Below are 12,712 nucleotides of genomic sequence, written 5' to 3'. Positions count from 1 at the left end.
GCGTAGGTCTCTGGCGTAAAGGTCTTAGCGCGTTATTTAAATAAATTTACTGAGAATTTTAATTTATTATACCTAGGAGATCTCAGTGCCTTTTTTAAATAAAAACGTATTACAATATTTTGACGGGATGCGACGCATCACCTGCATCAATAAAAGCTTGGCCGCTGTTTACAGATGTCGTTTAGCGTGACAATGTATTTTTCTAACACTGATTAAAACTCATTTTAAGCAGTTTTTCAATGTTTTTTTTTTATTATAAGCAAAACTACCTAATTTGTGTGGAATATATGAGTGTCCCCCATAATCGATGACAATTTCAAAAATTTAGATGAACCATATAATATGTTCTTTTAAATTGGTCAAATAAAAAATACGAAATATTAAGGGGCGTCCAGACCTGATGAGCGAGCAGTAACGAGCGCGAGCAAACATTTATTCAAATTCGCTCGTGATTTCTGCTGCTCTCGAACACATGATCAGCTTCCGTCCAGACCTAGCGATTATTTGTATGTTCGGCGTTGATCGGTGTGTGGCACTTCATGTTCATAATGTCGGAAAAAAGCATTGCTTGTGCGTCTTTCATTGTATTTTATAAATTGTTGAAACGTCAAAAGAGAAAACGACTGCAGAGGAGATGGTGGAACATAACTCTTTTTAAAAATTGCGTTTCTCATGGCGGTAACAATTTACTAAACGATGTTGAAACAGAAGAGTCTGGAAAATTTAAGAACTTTTGTCGGATGTCACTTACAGATTTTAATACCTTATTAGATTTAATTGACATAAAAATAATGAAAAGTGATACCAATTACCGAAAAGCAATTTCACCTAGAGAAAGGCTCGCTATAACCTTACGGGTCTTGGCGATTTTTGTACTCCTCTATTAGTTCTAAAACAACTTCATTCGGCCATTCCATTTTTGATATTCGATCGCAAACATGGTAAACAAAATCCCGTCCAAACCGAACGTGCAATAGCGCGAATTTTCTTTGATGTACCGACACGGCGTGGAACAGCGTCGAGCGCGAGCAAGCAATCACTCGCTCGCTCGCAGAGCCGTCCACACCAGTTAAGCGTTCCCATAGAATATACCCGAATTCTTGCTCGCTCCTGCTCGCTCATCCGGTATGGACGCCCCTTTATAGAGATAAATATTTAAAAAAGTGTGATGTATTAAATGTAATGCATTAAACGTGATGTATTAATAATTAAACATAAGTACCTACCTATTGAGAACTACAATATTTAGGTCGGAGATTTTTGGCACATCATCATTGTTTCCCAATAAGATCTATCGATTAAAAATATTTTCAATATGGCGGCACTTCCGGAAATACCGGAAGTTGACAGCAACTTTCTTGTTTTAAATGGGTGTACCTATTATATACCTGTGTACCTTTATTACATACTTAAATCAGAGAAGAACAATCCTGTAGAACAATCGTAGAGAAGCGACAAAACGAATCCCGCCTAAAAATTTGGAGTGGGAGCCAGGAGGTAAACCGGCTAAATGTCATCTCAACCTCAACGTGTTTTCGGAATACAGCCAGCATTGCCATTGTTAAGATAAAGTCCTGAAATCTTACTATTTTTTTAATTGTGTACATAATTAATCTTTTTGAATTAATTAATCTATATTTTATCCTTACCTTATAATAGTACTTAAAGAAAGAACTAATTTTCAGAACTAAATATTATTAAAACTTAAAATAGATGCAGGTTGTTAGCGTTTAATAAAAAATAATTAGAAATAAATTCAAAAATTAAAACTATGTATTAGAAAATTAAATAATTTATCGCAAATATTAATATATTAGCGACGCTAATTTGAGTTGTGTTATCTTTAAATGTAATATGGTTTTTAATGCAAAATATGATTTTTTAATATACAGGGTGAGTCTTAAATAAGTGCAAATATTTTCAGGACCGGTAGATCTGGATAAATGAAGCATATTTTCTCTTTACCATTTTTCAAATAAGTCTAGAATAACCTAGATTCTTTGAAAATTAAAAAAAAAATGCTTACATTTTCAGAACCGCTGAATATTTTCTGAGTTTTCTTTCTTGTAAATTTAATCTACCATCTATGTTCTCATAGTATAGAGATATGTTTTTTATGATCTTAGTTTTAATCATCTGTTGATGTACTGCAGAAGTAAAGTGTTTTGGTGTATTGTGGTAAATTAGTGTTTTATTTTGCTGTTGTAACACCCCGGTTCCAACACTCAACTCTAATTATGTTATTTACTTATTGGTTTGTTTTAACTCTTTGATAACAGTTGATAAATATTACAAATTTTCTTAATAGAACACTTTCAAATATTAATTTCGAAACAAACAATATTATCAGATACGATTTGAAAATATCCCTCTAAAAGGAATAGGTTAGAAAATGGTTAGAACGCGGTAAATTCAATATGATTCCTAAATATTTATAATATACTTTTTACTGAACGCATGTTTTTTCTATAGCTTTTCTCGTTTCTTTTGCGTTCATTGAATTTCTCTCAGTGTAGCTATAAACTGGCGATCTCTCACGTACGCCAATTTGAAGGTCACAAAACTTGGTACCCCTCACTTCAATAGTGCCGACGGTTTTTGTCGCTTCTCTACGATTGTTCTTCTCTGCTTAAATTCTCTGTAAAACTTTATGAATTTTGATATTAAACACTCTATACCTAACATTAACCGTTTTTGAGAAAGAAAATATTTAAAATTTTTGGAGGAAAAAAACTACCTGTCAAAAAAAATTGTATAGCTTAAAAGTCAAATTTAGTGATTACCAAAGCCACTGTGGCATAAAGAGAAGACATGTGGCTATATATTTCAAAAATTAAATTGTTCAAATGTCATATATAATAATGGCGGTAGCTGTCATGAAATTGAGCGATTAAACAATTATCATAAATGGTTTTTTTCGACTTTTTTTATTTCAATAGTGAAAAAGTTTTCCAATTCGTTACTTCTTGATGAAACCAGTTCCCATACGAGAGCTAGCAACGCAACGTCGGAAAAACAAGTAGGTATTTTTATTTAAGACGTCTGGCTCTTTGATATATCTTTTACTATGCTCTTTAGAACAGCATGCGGCCCGTCTGGCTGCCGGTAAACGTTGCGTTATAGATCCTATATTTTTATTAGTCCTTTAAATTCTAGTATTGAATATAAATCGAACATGTCTCCATAGCTCAGTGTGTAGAGGTTCCGACCACGAACCGATGATTCAGAGTTCGAATCCGGGTCGAGGCAAAGACTTTTTTTATTTTATTTTCGTTTATATTCTGATAGTAAAGTATTAAATATTTGTTTTTATTTAATTACCAGAATTATTTACTACTTTACTATCAGAATATAAATGAAAATAAAAAAAAAGCCTTTTGACCTGACCCAGATTCGAACTCTGAATCATCGGTTCGTGGTCGGAAACTCTACGTACTGCGCGTAAGACATGTTCGGTTTATATTCAATACTAGAACTTATAGGACTAAATTAAAAAAAAAATATAGGATCTTCTTCCGATGCGCAGTAGTGAACGCAACGGGTATCGGCAGCTAGACGGCTGCTGTTCCAGAGAGCATATTAAAAGATATATCAGAGCCAGACGTCTTAAAATACTTTCTCGAAAACGTTGCTATAGTCTGTCCAACGAGAAGATCCTTGACATTGATAGATGTGTCTGTCATTTTAATTTCAAAGTAGTTTATTTTATTTTACAAAGAAATAAGTTGGTACAACTGGAACACATAGCAGGAAATTAATATATGTATTTAAAATTTGACTAAGTAACTTCAAAATATTGTGAAAAAAACTGTATACAACCCTTGTTTATATAATTCATATACAGGATACAACTGAAAAAATGTAATCGATTTATTATATTTAATAAAAAACGGTATGTGTTAATACAAAACAAACAAAAACAAGACACCACATACCAAAAAATATAAAAAAAACTATTTCTTACTTTCAAGCTTTATGAAACTTCCCGCATTTATGATTATATTTATCAATATAACTTATGTACAAATACAAATTTGTAATATTACGCAGGAATAAATAAAACAACATAAATAAAACAAACTATTTTATTAATAATAACACTTACCAAATTTTATACCTCACAAGTTGATTAATTAACTTTAATCTTAATTTTTTTAAACCAGTACCTTTTGACATTATTTTTCTGCAGTACTAAAATCCATTATTTACCTATCGTGTGATGTCGATATTTTACAGCTACTCCAGTTTTTAGTATGTGTTTAGTATGGTCCTTCTACCATATTCCAGATGCACTTATCTACGACGAGATGGTATACGAACTTTATTGATAGTAACTTTATTGGTGTATCCATAGACTTAAAATAAAATATAGACTACACTATTTACATCTCAACGCGGACAGACAATATTTTTTGTACACATGTTTACTTCTGGGTACAGTCGACCGAGCCTTCCTCATCCAGCCTATGTTGTCACGTCTTTAATATTATCAATATTTTTTTTCTTGTTATACACATATATTGAGATATTAATACTACAGTTTAATAAAGTAGGTTTTAATATTCCAGAGATGTATTAAATAGTCCTTATACTACTAAATTATAAGTCGGATACTGTTTAAAAAGGATAAGTTCTTTACAATATGACAACACCGATTAGAAGCGAGGGAGCCTATTCATTCATTTATTACCTTGTAGTACGCGTCGCACGTGTGCGGTAAAGCTTTGTTGCCGCTATATCCCCGGCTGTATTAACGCATTTTCTTAGCTTGTAGTCTTTAATTGTTTATTTTATTGACTTTTTCTGTTCAAGAACTATAAAATATGGTTCGTCAGTGCCAAATTTGCAAGAAATTTGACTTAAATAATCCATTTAAGTCTTGAAACAACTTTCGACCGGTAGGCAACTCTCAATATACCCATTAGGAGTAAGTGGCGTTGTTGTAGAAAGGCGCTTATTTAGATAATATTTTAGTAAAATGTAAAATCTGAATTTTTTCTCTTACATTACATTATTTACTTACTTACATTGTAACAAAATCATAATTATAACCCTGTTAATAATTAATAATGTTTTTATTAAAAATATATTCCGGTTTATTCTAAAATTGTCTTCAGAATCTAAAATAACATACAAGAATTTTAAAATGATATTACATTATGAAACAATATTTTTTAATATACCGGGTCGTCTCAAAAGTGGCTCACCCCTATAACTTTTTTATTTTTTCAGATAAAAAAAAACAGATTTGTATGTTAGTAGGTATATGACATAAATTAGAATTTATTGACGTATTCAATTGTTTTTGGTCTCTTGCTGTTTCACCGAAATGATTACATCTTTTGATTTTTAAAGGCACCATCGAGTAAGTAAGTATCGATAAAAAATAACACTCTGAATAGAATGACATATCATATGTCAACTTTGTCGCTTAAAAACAAATCGTATTTTAAATTTCAATCCAGGGTGCGATGATGTTATTAAAAACACTAATTTTAATCAAGGAGCCTTGGAAAAATAGTTTTGATCGTCTAATGGGTTTCGTGTCTTGTCTAGGCCGGTTAAAAGATGTACAAATCGTATTTTTAATCATACATATGTCAATTTTTTCAAATGGAACAAGGGTGACTCATTAGCATATTTGGAAAAAAACATTTTTTATGAATATATTGATACCACACTTTTGGTATTTCGAGTCAAATTGTCGTTATGAACCCCGTGTTACAATTACAATTAAACCACATGCGAAAATGTCAAAAGTTGACATATGATATGTCATTCTATTCAGAGTGTCATTTTCTATCGAATAAAGTAGAAATATACCAAGGGTGCCGTTTAAAAATTAAAAGTTATAGTCATTTCCGGTGAAACAGGAAGGACCAAAAACAATTGAATGCGTCAATCAATCCTAATTTATGTCATGTACTAACATACCAAATCTTGTTTTTTTATTTGAAAACATAAAAAAATTATGGGGGATGAGCCACTTTTGGGACGCACCCGGTATAATAAAGACCGAGTTAAATAAATGTAGTTTTCATTTTATCCACTTCCTATCACCTTCCTTGCTTTAATGGAATAGATTTATGTTTTCTCTAATTTACCTAAGACATCACTTAACCAGAAAAAAAATTACAACAATTATATTTTTTTTCTCTCCCTGTCGCCGATTCTATTATATCTGTGGAATAGATCCTGTTTTGATTAATATTAGGGGTTGTAAATGTTTGACTAAAATTAATAATTTTTAATTAATTTCAAAAATTACGTAATTTCGACTATAAAATTTCTTCTATAACGTGTATTTTATTATTTTTATCCTTTTTGGACTCTAAGACGTTTTTTCTAAACTTTTATTTAAAAAACCTGTCCTAAATCTCAATAAAATATAAAAAAGTTTAAATACGATATATTTTTAATTTAATTATAGCTTCATTAAAATAAAAAAATTACCCGGCTATGATACGGAGAGTTCAGGTGTACTTGAGAAACGAAAGACAGTGTTGTGTTTCTCGGCAGAGTCGTCAGAGAACGACCGTTACGACAGAGACAACCTATCTATCGCTCGTGTCGCACTCGTTATAACCTAAAACAATAACACAACAATAACAAGACAGTGTCTGACCGCATGTTCCAGCTATTTATGAATGAGATGCTCAGTCTATATTTTATTTTAAGTCTATGGGTGTATCTGTATAATACTTTCTGCCTGGGCAGCGGGTATTAACCATAAACTGTGTTCTGGGTTCTACAGTTAATTTTCACTCGATTTTTCCTCCACTTGACTTCAAAAGACACAAAACACACAGGGTTGCCATATTTAGAAGAAGAAAAAGCGGGACGCACTGAATGACCGCCGGAGGTGAAAATGTTTGGGTGCCACGCCCAAAAATGTTTATTTTAATATCTTAAATAATAATTTATTGAGGGATTGTGGTATAAAAAATGTTTTTTAAAATGAAAATACACAAGCACTAAACGAAAAATATAATAAACATATTAACATTATTTATATTTTATTAAAAATAAGATAGCATAGGTAGGTAGTTGGTTTTTATCAACAAAGGGATAATATAAAGTTAACATGATTGCTAAGAAATTATAATAAATGCTGACGATAACCACCATTACCGATTATTCTCAGGTCCGTACTCAAGAAAACCCCCGATGATGGCCATTTTGTTACCAGACGTCTGTAAAATATATTTTAAAAAGTCCGTATTAAAAAAAATAAAATAAGTTGGTATCGATATCTGAACAGCTATACATTTGGTGAATTTTCCAAGTAGCATATTTTGTAGAAAAGAAAAAAATATAAAATTTGTGCACAAAACTTATGATTCTATAATTATTAATAGTTTTGAGTTATTTTTTTTTTTAATAAAGTAAATGTTACACATTTTGTACATATTTCCCTGTATATTGGAAACAAATGAAATTTTGGCAACTCTGTAAACGTAACTTTATTGAGCTAACAAAATGCGCAACTTTTTCTAATTTAACAAACCTCGTATCTTTTGGTGGATTATTCTGTATATGAAAATAGTTTAATATACCTACCTCTCTTTTTCTTTTATTTTTTTTGCAAAATGGAACACGCAGCCGCCGCTGTATTTTCCCGGGAAAAGTTTTTGATTTTTTTAACATCGTTAACACCGTTGTCAAATACTCGGGAATTTCCGTCATTGACGACATTGACCACATCATCTTCATCTTCAAAAACACCACAATTTACCCCTAGCCAGTCAATCTCATCAGAGGACACTGAGGAATCTGAATCCATTTTGTTGCAAAAAAAAAGAATTAACCTATAATTATATAATTATATATAATATTAAAATGTACGTAATATGCAGCAAATTAACTCAACATAACGCGTTTGATGTCGGGTAAAGCACTCACTGCACGGACCACGGACACGGAGCAAGGAGCAAGTACACCTTCTACCTTCTGTGAAGTACACCAAACACCAAAGTACAAGTACACCACAGAATAGAAGTACACTACAACAAGGTCTTTAAAATTAAAAGACAAAAGACTTTGCGACAAAAACGTAAGCGACAAGCGACTAAATCCCGTGAAAAAAAAGAAGAGAGAAAGAAGAATCAGTAGGAATGGCAATGATGCATCGATATGTCATGTATTTAAACCGTCGATACTTGAAACGGTGAGGCGGACACGAGGCGATAACAGAGTTTACGCATGATGCCATTGTCGCCTGTCTCCTACTATAGTGGCGAAGGAAGATTTTGGGAATTTGAAAGCAGAGAACGAGATGCGGGACAAATCGGGACAGTCTCGGGCCGCGGGACATATCGGGACACATCGATTAAAATCGGGACAGTCCCGCCTAAATCGGGACGTCTGGCAACCCTGAAAACACACGTAATAACACGAATCAAAATGCATCATCTTCCAAAACGCAGGGTATTTGACAGAAGTTGTCACAAAATTATAACCTTTAATTTGACAAGACTTTGACAAGCGTCAAAAATCTAGAGGCGAGGTCATACGCATCGGCGTCCGTTTGTCGTTCATCGTTCCGTCAAACCAATAAAATTGAAATACGATCTGTCATTTTTAGAATAAACCAATAAAACTGGTTAAAAACAACAAGAGACGACGCATGACGAATTTATATTTAAACCCATCCATAGTTAACTTAAAATTATTAGAAACTTTTTTTAGTAAAATAAATAGATTGGTATGGGACGTCATCTGCTTTTCTTCTGTCATCGTCTGTCGAAATCTTACCTGAGAAAAAAACAGAGTATAACTCTTAGACTAGTAATGATCGAAATAGAACAGAGTAAAGTTGGCTTGGAAATGATGATCGATAACACAATACTGCTTTTTGCTTTTTGAACAAAGTGTGTAACAATGACATGGCCAGATCTATTGTTTTACATCGCTTGACGTTTAAAATCATAGGCTACTGGTTAAAATAAAAAAAATATAAGCTTTAAAACTATTAAAAACAATTTACGTTAGGTATAGGAACATGTATAGTCAAAAAGTAACTAAAATTAAAAAATTGGCGCTTATCATGTTTTTCCCATGGGTCTTTCAATTATATGTTTTTGTTGTAAAAGAAGGTGATCGGTATATTATGATCATGTATTTATATTTAAGGCATGTAAAGAGCAAAGACGACCGCTGCATTTTAACGATTTCTTGGGAACCTTCAAGTTCATCCACAAAATTGTTTTGGAGGCCGAATTTTCCAAGTGTGCAGCGCTAGGTCGATATAAGCCATATTATATTATGGAGTGCGATTCATTCACTATTCAGTACCTCTGCATAAAGCTCGCGGTAGTACCCCTACTTTTACAGTCTATTTTACCTGCGTGACATATTCCGGCGGCGTACTTTTAATATAATTCACGTCGTTATCGGTGTTTTATTGTGCCAGTGAGTTCTTCGTAATTTTTCGCTAGTCTATATAATTCAGGATATCTTCATCTGAAGAGGCGGATGCTTCTTCAAGTGGCTTATATTTTGCGTAACAAGAAAAAGGAAAATATTATAAGGTTTGTTTCTTTGCGTTTTGATTTTACTTTAGCGCGTTTTCTGTTGTTAATTTATTGTTTGAAGAGGTTTTAAAAGTATAGAATTTATTTTTATACAGGGTCCAAACCAAAAAAAAAGTGAAAATATTTTAACTTCCACAGGGTGGCTCAAAAAAGTGTGAGAGGATCGGGATGTTTTTTTTAATGGAACACCCTATATATTATTGCATTTTCGGTTTCCTTTTATATCACTTTATACAATTTTAAGATATGAGTAAATATGTTTTGATAGTTTCAGAGATATTAATAAATAAAGAAAAAAATATTTATTTTTCGGCCGTTCTTAAAAAAAATATTAAAAATACAAGAACTGTCCTGAAATCAAAATAATATTAGGTATTTATTTTAGATGGTCTGTACATTACTATAAATATGGTAATCGTAAATCATACAGGATCTTCAAAATTCTACGCCAAGCTTTCTAGAATATAAAATAACATTTGTTTTTTTTTAATCGAACACCCTATATATTCTTTTTTTCAGTAGATGGAGAATTAAAAAATAAACATTTTTTGTATTTAGAGTATTTCAACATTTTTAGCTGTTTCGCAGATATTCGCTGTTTTATATTTAATATTGCATTTTCTACAGTAAATTTTTATCAAAGCCACCCAATGATTTTATTCAAAATTTTTTAGGGTATTTCAAAATTTTTTAGAGTTAAAAAACATTTTTTAACTCTCCATTTAATAAATAAATAATATACAGTACGTCTGTCCGTTCTGTAGCTACGGGGTATCCGTGAGAGGGGAAACGATATTCTCTCGATGTTTTTCGTAAAAAATACGTCAATAAAAACTCGACAAATTTGCCAGTAGCCAATAAAATGAGTGGGCGGAGCGATTCGCGGTGATGTACTCGTCAAGTCGACGTATAAAATATATTGCTGTTTATTTAAATGTTTTTTGTCCGCATTCTTTTCATAGACACAGATCCAGCAGACGTACTGTACACGGTGTTCCGTTTAAAAAAATAAAGAAAAAACATTTTATATTTCAGAAAGTTTGGCGTAGAATTTTGAACACCCTATATGATTTAATTCAGAGTATCATTTTCTATGAAACAAAGTAAAAATATATCGAAGGTGCCATTAAAAAATCAAAAGTTGTAGTCATTTCAGGGTGAAACAGGAAGTGATAAAAAATAATTGAATATGTCAATCAATCCTAATTTTATGTCGTATGCTAACATATCAAATTTCGTTTTTTTATCCGAAAAAATAAAAAAGTTATAGGGGGTGATCCACTTTTGAGACGCACCCGGTATATATAAATATGGTAAAGTATCAATTGACAGTAGTATTAATTATATTTGTACTTTTTTACTAGTAAACCTAGAAATTATATCGTTTAGTATAATGGCTACAATATAGATACAGATGACTTTATTCTATCGTTTTTTTCTTTATCTATATCTGTATATAAGTTGCCTAATACTGATTTAAATAATGTATGAGTTAAATTAAATAATTAAAAAATAGATAACTTTTTTACTTTTAATTGTCATAGATTCGAACATAAGCGTCGATTTGGGAAGGGTGATTTATTCAAGAATATCTCAAAAAGACACCCTAGATCATATTTTATAAGATTATATTGACTTAAATCAAGACCTTAAATATAATATGTATTTTATAACTATTTATTAAAATAGCAATATTAATAATAATAATATAATTATTTTAATAATTCTTAAAGTATTTGGAAGAAGTTTGTGTTGAAATCTTGCTTTTTAAATAAATGCAAATATTTTTAGGGGTGGTATATTTAGACCCCAGGAACACGTCTATGAGGTTTTTTTCGCAAAAAATATGTTAGAAATCGTGCATTTTCTTTTAAATTGCCCTGTATATTTTTCGAAGACTTTTTAGAACTGCCTGTTCACCGCAAATTTTCCCACGGTATAATTTCTTAATCTCAGATATTACCATGGTTACGGCTTTACTCTATAGGTCTGTTCTCAGAAGAATCCCTGACTAGTCAGCGCGTTTATTATTGGTTGAAATGTGTAGAAACCAGACTAACAATCAGGTTTCTACGCATTTTAACCAATGAAAAACGTGCTGACTAGTCAGGGATTCTTCTGAGAACAGACCTTATGGTTACAGCACTAAAAGGGGTGCAATTACAGAAAGAATCCGGTGGCTCTCAAAATTTTTTCAAAAAAATATTTTTTTTTAAATTTTCAAACTTAAATAACTCGGTTATTTTGGACTTATCTGAAAAATGGCAAAGAAAAAATATGTTTTATTTATCGAGATCTATACCAGCCCCGAAAATATTTGCACTTATTTAAGACTCACCCTGTATATGGTTGGATAGAGGATGGATGGCGCTATTCCATGGTATTGTTTTACTTCTTAGTGCGTGGCCCCACATGAGGCGATCATACTGTACGCACTCCTCTCCCTTATACGCTACGCTGCTTTAGACAACTGTTAAGAACTAAATAGTACCACCATGTATCAAACGTATCGGTCCTTGAAAAAACAAGCTGCGAGAGCGCTGAAGTCGTGATTACTAAATCCCGCTTAAGGTGGGCTGGGTACGTATGCAGGATGCAAGAAAACTGCCTACCGAAATCTCTTCTTTACGGTGAGCTAGTAGACGTTAAGAAGAAACCGGGTGGACAACTAAAAAAGTACGAGGATATCTTCCATGAAAATTTAAAGGGGATGAGCATGCAGAATCAGTGGGAGGAAGCAGAGCACAATAGAACGCAATGGAGAAGAATCTAAAACTCAGTTAATAACAACAACCAAAAAGTAAAGAGGCAACAAACTAATGAGATGTTTGAATGTCCGGAGTGCTGAAGAGAGATAACCTCACGTATCGCGGTTTTCAGTCACAGAAAAGCTCCTGAAAGAAAGCGTCTTGCGTAACCATCTTCTAATGCGTGTCAAATACTCGTCAGCGGATAATGGAAGTGGGTAGAATGTAGAATAATGTTTAGGAGGGGAGTTAATCACCACGACCTTTCAGATCTATTGTGTATTCCCCTTTCTTGAGTTATAGCTCATCATACAGTCTCAGGGCTTTAACAAAAGCCAGTATCCGAGACGGCTCCACAGAGGCCAGCTCTCCATCCTCGACATCAGCCGTACCAAAGTTCATGGCACGAACGGTCGTCGTCTCGGCGCATTC

At 32.5% G+C, this 12,712-nt stretch overlaps 1 protein-coding gene across 1 annotated transcript in view; it reads left to right on the top strand.

The window, feature by feature from the left end:
• Positions 1 to 9,312: 9,312 nt before the first annotated feature.
• Positions 9,313 to 12,712, top strand: part of LOC115891211 (proton-coupled amino acid transporter-like protein CG1139) — a 100,427-nt gene continuing 97,027 nt past the window's right edge. Inside the window, exon 1 of the mRNA XM_030911634.1 lies at positions 9,313 to 9,530. The gene's annotated coding sequence lies outside the window, so the exon portion shown is untranslated. The remainder of the gene's footprint in view (positions 9,531 to 12,712) is intronic.

Source organism: Sitophilus oryzae, unplaced genomic scaffold (genome assembly GCF_002938485.1).
Source record: "Sitophilus oryzae breed Bouriz unplaced genomic scaffold, Soryzae_2.0 scaffold_980_pilon_pilon, whole genome shotgun sequence".
Lineage (NCBI taxonomy): Eukaryota > Metazoa > Arthropoda > Insecta > Coleoptera > Curculionidae > Sitophilus > Sitophilus oryzae.
This window is presented reverse-complemented; position numbering and strand designations above follow the sequence as displayed.